At 26.3% G+C, this 9,922-nt stretch overlaps 1 protein-coding gene across 3 annotated transcripts in view; it reads left to right on the top strand.

Annotated features, from left to right (window-relative positions):
- The first annotated feature begins 384 nt into the window (after window positions 1–384).
- LOC107444296 (neural cell adhesion molecule 2) overlaps window positions 385–9,922 on the top strand; it is a 765,139-nt gene continuing 755,601 nt past the window's right edge. For all 3 annotated transcript variants that reach the window (XM_071181216.1, XM_071181215.1, XM_071181217.1), the window contains exon 1: window positions 385–1,004. The gene's annotated coding sequence lies outside the window, so the exon portion shown is untranslated. The remainder of the gene's footprint in view (window positions 1,005–9,922) is intronic.

The raw sequence follows: 9,922 nt of genomic DNA, 5'->3' as shown, positions 1-9,922 counted from the left end.
AACTACCATTCAATATTAATTTAAAAAAAATTCGTTACCGAAGTGCTTCGTTAAAAATTACCTTTTTTCTTAGTTTTCCCAAAACGTACGGTAAATTTGACCCTACTCTGGTACTTTTGACCATACTTTCTTTCCCAAGTGCATCAAAAAAAAAAGGGCCAACAATATTTGAAAGACAAAACCTTGCATTTTAAAAACTGGCAAATACGCATTCGTTAAATACCATTTATATTAGTATAGGCAGTTATTATTTGAAGATATCAATTCATATATTCGCGAAACAAATACTTCTTATTTCACCAATCCCAAAATCTTTATAAGCACTTTGACGCAAAATGCTTTAGGTTGCAAAGAAAATATTTCCTTCAAAAATATTTGAACAGCGTTTCACATTCTACTGACAAACTATCACAACTCCAATCTGGTTTTCCGCGTCCCGAAAATTACGAATACGTCAATCATGAGGTTGTTCTTCGGCGACAATTACGGCCACACATTATCAGCAACTTGAAAAGAAACCTTTCTTGCAAGACGTGGTTTTCGTGGCCGTGACGGTTTCTGTTGTTCTAAACTTAGGAAATGACTAGAACCAGCGCCATCTCTTGGTGAAGCATCGCGATCAATATCGCTATTGCAAAAAGACGGCGAGAGACTGGATTGTAGGGTAGGGAATCTCAACATTATGGTCTGTGGTATACTGGCGGATAACAGCGATAGTGCAATACCGGCAGTTTCTATATTGCTCGTGGATGACTATTTTATAAAAGTGTTTTGATTTTTTGCTGCAAGAATAATAACCATTTTGGAATTACGTTTAAAATGTGGTGTCAAGAAATAATGTGTGCGTGAATTGGAAGATTAGAATATTTTTTAAGAGTGATATTGGATTGCGAGGAATTCCATGTGCCAATTCCAATTAAGGATCTAAGTATTCGGATGAGAATATAAATATTTCTCGACATTCATATAGGTGTATAGTTGACTAGTATACCAAAAAAAATTTGGTGAGTTGAAATTTACAAGATTATAAAGAAAATATTTAAGTCTATATTTTAAAAATATTTTTAAAATTAAATTTAAAAAATAGACTATCAAAATATGATTGAAAACTTCTTAACCATAACTCGATATAATGTGTTCTTCAATTGTCTTTAAAGCTTATTTTTTAAAGATTATTCAATAACAGATTTTTGGATATTGTAAATATTCCGTAAATGATTTTAAACAATTTTAAGAAAATATGTGATATATTAGGGAAATATAATATCTCTATATCAGAAAAGAAAAGTTTCTTTTTTATTTATTCATAACTATTGTATTAGGAATAATGCCGAAACTTGAATTTTTGAGAAACATCAAATATTTAAAATAAAAATTCTAATAGGAAAATAATTTATGACAAAACATCATATTGATATTCAGCATAGAAGTATGATTAAGTGAAATAGTTTTGTGTACATTTTCAAAAATCTACACACATTAAAAAACGTGAATGATTTGAATTAAACTGCAGATTAATTAAAAAAAATAATAATTATGAAAAGTACAAAATAATTAATTGTAACATCGCTCTGTGAATCGATAGTTATTCACAAATTTATTATTAATCAGCATTGGGAATCAAGTTAATATCGTAAATCTGAAGTAGATATAATACTATTATCAGAGTTTCCTTTTCTTGCTATTCATATTATCTTATGATCTTTAATACTCAATACTAGATAAGCTAAAAAGATTTGTTAATAAATTAGAAATTACATGCTAAAAAAATCTGTTGAAATAGAAGACATTTTTTAATTTCTGTTATTTTAATATACATTTGTAGGAGTTTCCCTGCTTTTTTTCTGCGAACAAAAAAAAAATTTGAAAATTTAATAACAGACATTCAAATATTTTTCTTTGAAAAAATATATTGCTTTTTTAAAAAAATCTTTTAAATAAATCTCTAAATATGTGCAGAGATACGAGTAGGTAAATTATGTATTAGTCTTCTTTACAGAGACACATTTTGACATTTAATAATACAACCTTCAGAAATATTGATAATCAAGATAGAAAAGAAAGGACATGAAGAATTAATTTATAGTGGTTTGCGTCAAATATTCTTATCGAAATAACTCGTTCGTTGGATCAAAGTTGTTTGCCGCGTAATCGGAAAACGTTTACTAATCTATAATTCAATAAGTAGTGCTTTGTTTATGGAAACAAAATTACTAGCACGGTGGAATTCTTAAATCCCTGTTTTAAAAAGAAGTTGTTTTCACAAATAAAAGAATGCTTGCCTTCATTTCTCAAACTATGGCATTTTTAAAATATCCAATTTTGTCAAGGACTAAAACGCTTAGTAAATAAGGTTTTTCATAGATTTTCTTTTATGGATTTTGCGTGGAAGCTTCTTTCTCATTTTGTCTACCGAATGATTCATTGATTATTATTAAATTTAGTTGACATTTTCACTCAAATATAATAAAATTAATCAATGCGTCTAGCACTATTTGATTTTATTAATTTTAAGTAAAGAAACAATGCAAAATTCGAATTTTAATGATTTATTAATCGTATTAAATTAGGAAATAAAAAATAGTTATAATATAAATTCCAATGTGTGATAAAATCTAATCTTTGTCTTATAACATCTGAGACATAAAAGACAACTGATGAGAACGAGATTTTACTTAAATTTATATGTTTGAATAAGCATACTTGCTGAATATGATTTATAGTTTATTTGCTTGAGACACAAAACTCAGAAAACACAATTCTTAACAATTTTATTCAATATTTTATTTATGAAAATATATATTGATTTTTGAATTAAATGATTTTGTTTCTGCAAATCGGAATAAAACTAAATAAAAAATGTTACTGTATTTCTCATTATGTAATGCTAAGAGTTATATAAAAGGTAATTGTGCATGCTTTGAAAATTTAAATTGCCTAAATTGGAACTTATACAGTAATTTGAAAGCTATTGTTTTTAAAAAATTCATGGAATTAAATATATTTATTGACCCAAAAATTCAGATTTTTCTTTATTATTTTGATTATTGTTCCTGTGATTATTAACACTAAATAATTAAAAGTTATAAAATCAATAATAAAATTATCACTTAAAAAATTTAAAAATCTATGGGCAATTAAAATTTTTTCATTATTATTTTCTTTTCACGATTCAAAACGTCTCAATTACGTTTCAGATTAAAAATGCAAAATTCTCTGAAAATATTTAATAAACGTTGAATTATTTTTGAAGTATAATTTTGCAAAAGTTTAATATTTTTTCTCAATAGAGTATTTTTTAGTATATTTTGATATTATTTGAAAAGCGGGTTGGCAATTTTGAGAGAATATTTCAGAAAATCTTCAATCATGACAGAGGAAATACAGGAGTTTTTAAAACAATGCTTTTAGAACATGAAAATGATTCTGAAATTTCTCTTTGAAATTTGCGAAATTTTGGTTTGTTATAAATAGATATTAGTAAATGTAATGTTTGCTGTTTGTAAGATCACCTTAGATTTATTCAGTAGCTTTACTTTCCTTAAAATTATGATGAATGCAACCGAAAATTCCATGATAATTTTACCTTTGATCTGCAAAGTTGATCCTTTCTACTCTTGTTATACAGTACTTAATAATATACAATAATACTGTTATTAGTGACATATAGTATTATATATTACTATAAGATACTTAAGTACTCTACATTTAGAAAAAACTAATTCTTTATTTACGTTTAAGTGTAAATTTAAGTTTCATTAATAATTTCAAAATTAAAATGGTTCTTAATTAGTTTTTATTATGGTCAATATCTTTTGTACGCTTTTAATTCACGCAAAACAATTCAGAAGTATTTAATTAATATGTAGAGGTAGGCGAGTTATTTGTTACAATGTTTACTGAAAATAGCCCTTTAACTGATGCTTTTAAAAGAATTAATAAAATTCTCTAAATGACTGTCATTTATATATGAAAAAAAATTAAGAGCTGTTTAAGCCATAAATATTTCAAATATAATTTAAAGTTTAACAATGCCAAATGATTTCTAGTTTATGTTTTTGGATTGGAAAGCCTGAACGGAAATTTTATGATTCATCAATTCATTATATTTTACCTTGAAAACTTAATTATACACCAGAATTATTAGGGAATATAAAAAATATATATTTTTAACATTCAAAGACGAAAGAATTATATTTTACTTTCCATTTAAATTACTCAACTTAATAAACCTAATTCCATTCGTTATTTTTGTTACAATTAGCAACAAATATAAATTAAAAACTTTAAATGAAAATATTGAAATGGACCTAAATATAAGATCTAAATGTGCACTTTCATATATAATACTACCAAATTCATAGCCAAATTTGTTTTAAAAAGTCAGAATTCTGAGCTTTTTTAATTTTCTGATCTTCTCGCAGAATTCTCGAATTTTTCTCAAATTCTAATTACTTTTTCCTTTTTTCTAATTTTTTTCTGAATTCTAATGACTTTAGAGAAATTTTTATATTTTATTTTTAATAAAATGCATCGAGTAAATACTAATTTTAATCTCACTTGCAGTCGTAGAGTGAAAAATTTAAATACAATAAAGACAAACTCCTTTTTCTTCCAACAAATGATATTACTATAGGTCGGCAAATCAAGTACGCAATAAAAATAATAGGGCAACAATTTGTCCTAAAGTTTTACCATATACAACAATAAGCGACAATACAGAGAGAAGCATTAAAAAAGGCTGTGGAAATTATCCAATTTAAAATAATTTTAACTGATATTTAGCTAATTTAAAATAGAAATTTGAACCTTCAATTAATAATGATATCAGATTCATGTCTTAAATTTATTTCAAGAAATTTCCTCAAAATTTTCTCAATTGTTTGAACTACCTACTCTCAAAATTTATAAATTTTTTCTCAAATTTCAATTATTAATTACGTTATTTAATTGCTTTCTTTCTAAATTATATATACTTTTATTTTCTAAAATTCTAATTACATTTGAATATATTTCATATTTCACTTACACTTTCAATCATTGAGTGAAAAACATAAATACAAAAAAAATGTCATAAACCTTTTTTTTCAACAAATGACATTGTTTTTGCTCGGAAAAACAATTATATAGCAGAGACATTAGGACAGTAAATTTTAATTTGGCTGAATGTGTTCTTCCTGCCACATACAGCAATACAGAATAAAGCATTAAAGAAATCCGTAGAAGTTCTATAATTTTAATGGATATTTTGCTAATTACTTACTAGCTAATTTAAAATCAAAATTTGTGGTTTCAGTTAATAATGATTTCAAATTCATGGCCTAAATTTATTTTAAGAATTTTCCTCAGAATTCTGAATTTTCTCAATTTTTTTAACTATCTTATCTCAGAATTCACACATATTTTCTCAAATTTTAATTATTAGTTATGTTATTTAATTACCTTTTCTAAAATTCTAATTACTTTTGAATAAATTTCATTTTTTACTCACACAGAATTTTTCACTTTCAGTCGTAGAGTCAAAATGATAAATACGAAGAAAAAATAACGCCTCTTAAACCCCTTTTTTCAACAAATGACACTACTATTGCTCGGAAAGACAATTATTTAGCAGAAACATTAGGACAATAAATTTTAATTTGGCCCATTGTTTTCTTCCCGCTATATACAACAATACAGAATGAAGCATTAAAAAAGGCAGTGGAAGTTCTCTAATTTAAAATAATTTTAATGGATATTTTGGTAGTTACTTGCAAACTAATTTAAAATCAAAATTTGTACTTTCAATTAATAATGTCAGATTCATGGCCTAATCTTATTTTTAAGGATTTTCCTCAGAATTCTGAACTTACTCAATTTTTTGAACTATCTACTCTCATTTTTCCGAAATTTTAATTAGCAATTACTTTTTTTTAATTACTTTTTTCTATGAATTCTAATTATTTTTAAATAAATTTCAGATTTTATTTACACAGAATTTCTCATTTCCTGCCGTAGAGTAAGAAACCTAAATACAAAAAATTGCCATAAACTCTTTTTTTTCAACAAATGACATTACTATAGCTCGGAAAAACAATTATACAGCAGAAACATTAGGGCAGTAAATTTTAATTTGGCCTAATGTTTTCTTTCTGCCATATGCAACAATACAGAATAAAGCATTAAAAAAGGCCGTGGAAGTTCTCTAATTTAAAATAATTTTAATGGATATTTTGCTAATTACTCACAGGCAAGTAGAAGAAACGCAGAAAGAAGACACTGCGAGTGAAATTAACATTTCTGCTGTCCTGATGAACCGCAACAGAATGCATGAAATTCTAACACTTTGAAAAAAGAAGAAAGTCCACCCTTATTTGTTACAGTTTATATTTTACTCTCAACGCTTCATTCTTTCTGAGCAGTTTTTTTTTACGTAGAAACTCCCAAGATATTAAATAAGCAGAAGCGAGTAAAGTGTTCTGTGCCAAGGGAATGGATGTTGTTTCTTTGTAAGATACTGTCCAGTTCTTTTTACTTAAGTGATAAACTTTTTGGCACACTTATGAGGATTAATTCTCTAATAAATAATTTTTCTTCGAAAATAAAAAATCTTATCTAAACATTTGCAACTGGGAAAAAGAAAAAAAATCTCTGAGTATGGTGTATTTAATTATCAAAGTGATTGGAACAGAATTCCGTTGATACCTTCACGGATAGATTTAGAGCAAAATTTAATGTATATTTAAAGTTATTTTAGCGAATACAGTTTCATTCAGGATTAATTCTCTAATAAATAATTCTTCTTAGAAAATAAAAAATCTTATTTAAACATTTGCAACTGGAGAAAAGAAGAAAAAATCTCTGAGTATGGTGTATTTAATTATCAAAGTGATTGGAACAGTGTTCCACTGATACCTTCACGGATAGATTTAGAGCAAAATTTAATGTATGTTTAAAGTTATTTTAGCGATTACAGTTTCATATTGATATTGTGTGTTTATCATATTATATATTATAACCATCATTTTATTGTCCATTTCTCTTTACATTGTCCTTAATTAATAAGAATGTCTAAAATATTACGATATTAAATCAGCAACAGCTAATAAATGTCGCATGCTAAGTGAATCAGTGATAAAACCAATAAACAAATTTTAAAATGTCGATATCAAATTCATTTTCTAGGATAATTGAAATATGCCCAATTCACAATATGCAAAACAATTGACTGTAAAAAACGAATACCCAAATTTCAAGAAACTTTCTACGTTTTTGACAAAAAAAAATTCTAGTATATGCCCTGAGCGAAACTTTCGACAAAATGACGAAATAACTATCGTCTCTTTTGGTTGAAACTAATTTCGTCGTAATTACAGAAATATTCAGCTATTTTTTTTCGAAATAAAAAAAACCCACGTAGCCCATGTTGGAGGGGAGTTAACGACAATGTCAACCTTCATCTATGAAAAGTAAACTATGAACTGGTAACCTTTTTAAATGAATAATATGGCATTATGTGGAGGTTGTAAAATACCCCGGATCATATTGCCAAATTTATTACTGCTGATAATTAATCTTAAAAATACGGTATATCAGATTCTTTTGTATTGTAAAATATATCGATGAAAATGGATTTTTGTGGTAAAAAATACCGTCATACAGTAAGCCAATACATTTTATACAGTGTGACAGGTAACAAAATTAAAGCAGAGTAAGAATTATACCTGATATAAAAGTGAAATATTGATAACAAGTAGCAAAGAAAGAAATAATATTTTTAATAGTAACATAGTTTAATCCCTTTGCGAGTTGACTGAACTCTTCTAATCCTATACTTAAAAATTTATACATAATATGATTTTCAGAAACTTTAAAAACATATGTTTTTCTAAAATAATACTTCTAGTGAAAATATGTTCCTGGACTTTTATGTTTCTATGAAAATCTTTCACATGAAGCTTTACCAAAACATAAGAAATTACCCAATCTCATGTCTCAACCAAATACATATAGAGAGCAATGATGCTATAAATCATGAAACGACTCAATATTTTTCCATTTGCTGAATGTGATATGAAATATTTTTAAACAATGTTTTCATTCTACTGAATATTGGACATAAAAATATGTTCTGCAGAAACTGAAAAATGTTTGCTTCTCCAGTAGTTGTGATACTGATAATTTATGTATTCTCCAGCTGGTTTTTACCTTATTTATTTTTGAAGTAGATGCGCCAAATGTAAAGAATAAGGATATAAACACAAATTTTTATGTAATTAAAATTGCTATAACGTTTCAATCTTTTGTTTTATTTGATATAAAAAATCTTTTGGACAATAAACTGTAAAATATTTGCTTAGTACGTTCTTTTAATGTGGGAGTTTATAAGATTTCCTTTTTAGTGATAAGAAAAATTTGTGCTAGAATGGTTAAGAACGAATATTAGAACACTTTAGTTGCGCGTAAAAAGAAGTTTTATGGTTAAAATATTTTCTCATAGTCATTCCGCAAAAATTCCGTTTAGAGTTTGACTGAAAAGATTAGAATTTTTTAGAATACGCTTTTAAAGAATTCTAGTACTATTTGAAATGTTTCTTACTTGATTAAAAAATTGGAAAACATAGTAAAAGAAACAAGAGATTAAATTCTGGATACTTGTATAATATAAATATTAAATATACTACTCTAAGATTAATATAGTTTGGTTTCGATATATAAAACTTTTATGATAATGTCTGCAAATTTTAATTTTTTTAAATTACGTGAAAAAAATTTTACTCATTTTATAAATAAATAAAATCACGAATTCTCTGTTCAATAAAAATGTCTTTTTTTTAAGAAATTGCTTTTTATTTATCCTGAAATATTCTTCAGAAATATACATTTTTTCGCAAAGATATGCAAATTGAGTTTAGCAGATTCAGTTTAACTGTATGAACTGTATTTTTTCAATAATAAATTTTTATTTTTGAGTGAAACAGAAAAAATTTTGCTAGTTATAAAATAAAAATATTTTTATAACTGGTAGGAATTAACCATGATTATGAAACACGCTTTAATAAAAGCGAAATAGTTTTAAAGTAAGCAAGAAATGTTTTAAGGACTGTGCCTTATTATGTTTATTATATACGAGATACGCGTATTGAAAAAAAAAAGAATAGTGTTCTTATAAATTTATTTAAGTAATGAAATTTCTTGTTCACATTTTTAATAATGAACGTATTTTTTATTTTATTTTAATAACAACTATTAAAGAATTATAACTAATAAATTAAATTAAGATCAAAACTAGCATTAAAAATACATTTTTCTTTATTAATAAAAATTTTTTTAAGTATTTCAGCATTCATAATAATTTTTTATTTCAGAATTTACAATAAATACTGGGCAGGGATGGCCTGGTTAATAGGGGATTGGGCCTTTGTCCAACAGGTCGTGAGTTCGATATCCTTTGGCCAAAGACTCCCCGTGTAGTAAATAGTGACTGGTACAGGTAAAATCTGTCTGGTCACAAAGGCCTCTCGGTTATCACAAATAATACCTCTGGCGGTACTGAATTGAATACTGAATCTCTGGTTCAGGTCAAAATTACGATCCGTGGATGAATTGATGTATGAATAGGTCCACCTATAAATGAGATGTGACGTATGTGCGTGGTAAAAGTTGAATTCGTTCTCATAGATGGCATACTCGAAAACAAAAACAAGCCTCCCTTCGTCTTAATGGCATATGGCGACAGCAACAATAAAATAATATTGTATTTTTACTTTTATTTCATGAATTTATTTTTAAATGTTTTCTTCGTTTGCTTTTACTTTGCTTAAAAACCTTCTTTCTGTTTTTCTCAAGTTAAGATCATTAATAAACCACTTCACCGTCTTGTTTCGACAAATAATCATTCAAGAGCATTTAGTAATATTCTAGAGTTATTCCTTCACTTTAC

This window comes from Parasteatoda tepidariorum, chromosome 5, assembly GCF_043381705.1.
Source record: "Parasteatoda tepidariorum isolate YZ-2023 chromosome 5, CAS_Ptep_4.0, whole genome shotgun sequence".
Lineage (NCBI taxonomy): Eukaryota > Metazoa > Arthropoda > Arachnida > Araneae > Theridiidae > Parasteatoda > Parasteatoda tepidariorum.
Note: the sequence above shows the minus strand (reverse complement) of the source record. Positions and strands in the feature narration are given on the sequence as shown.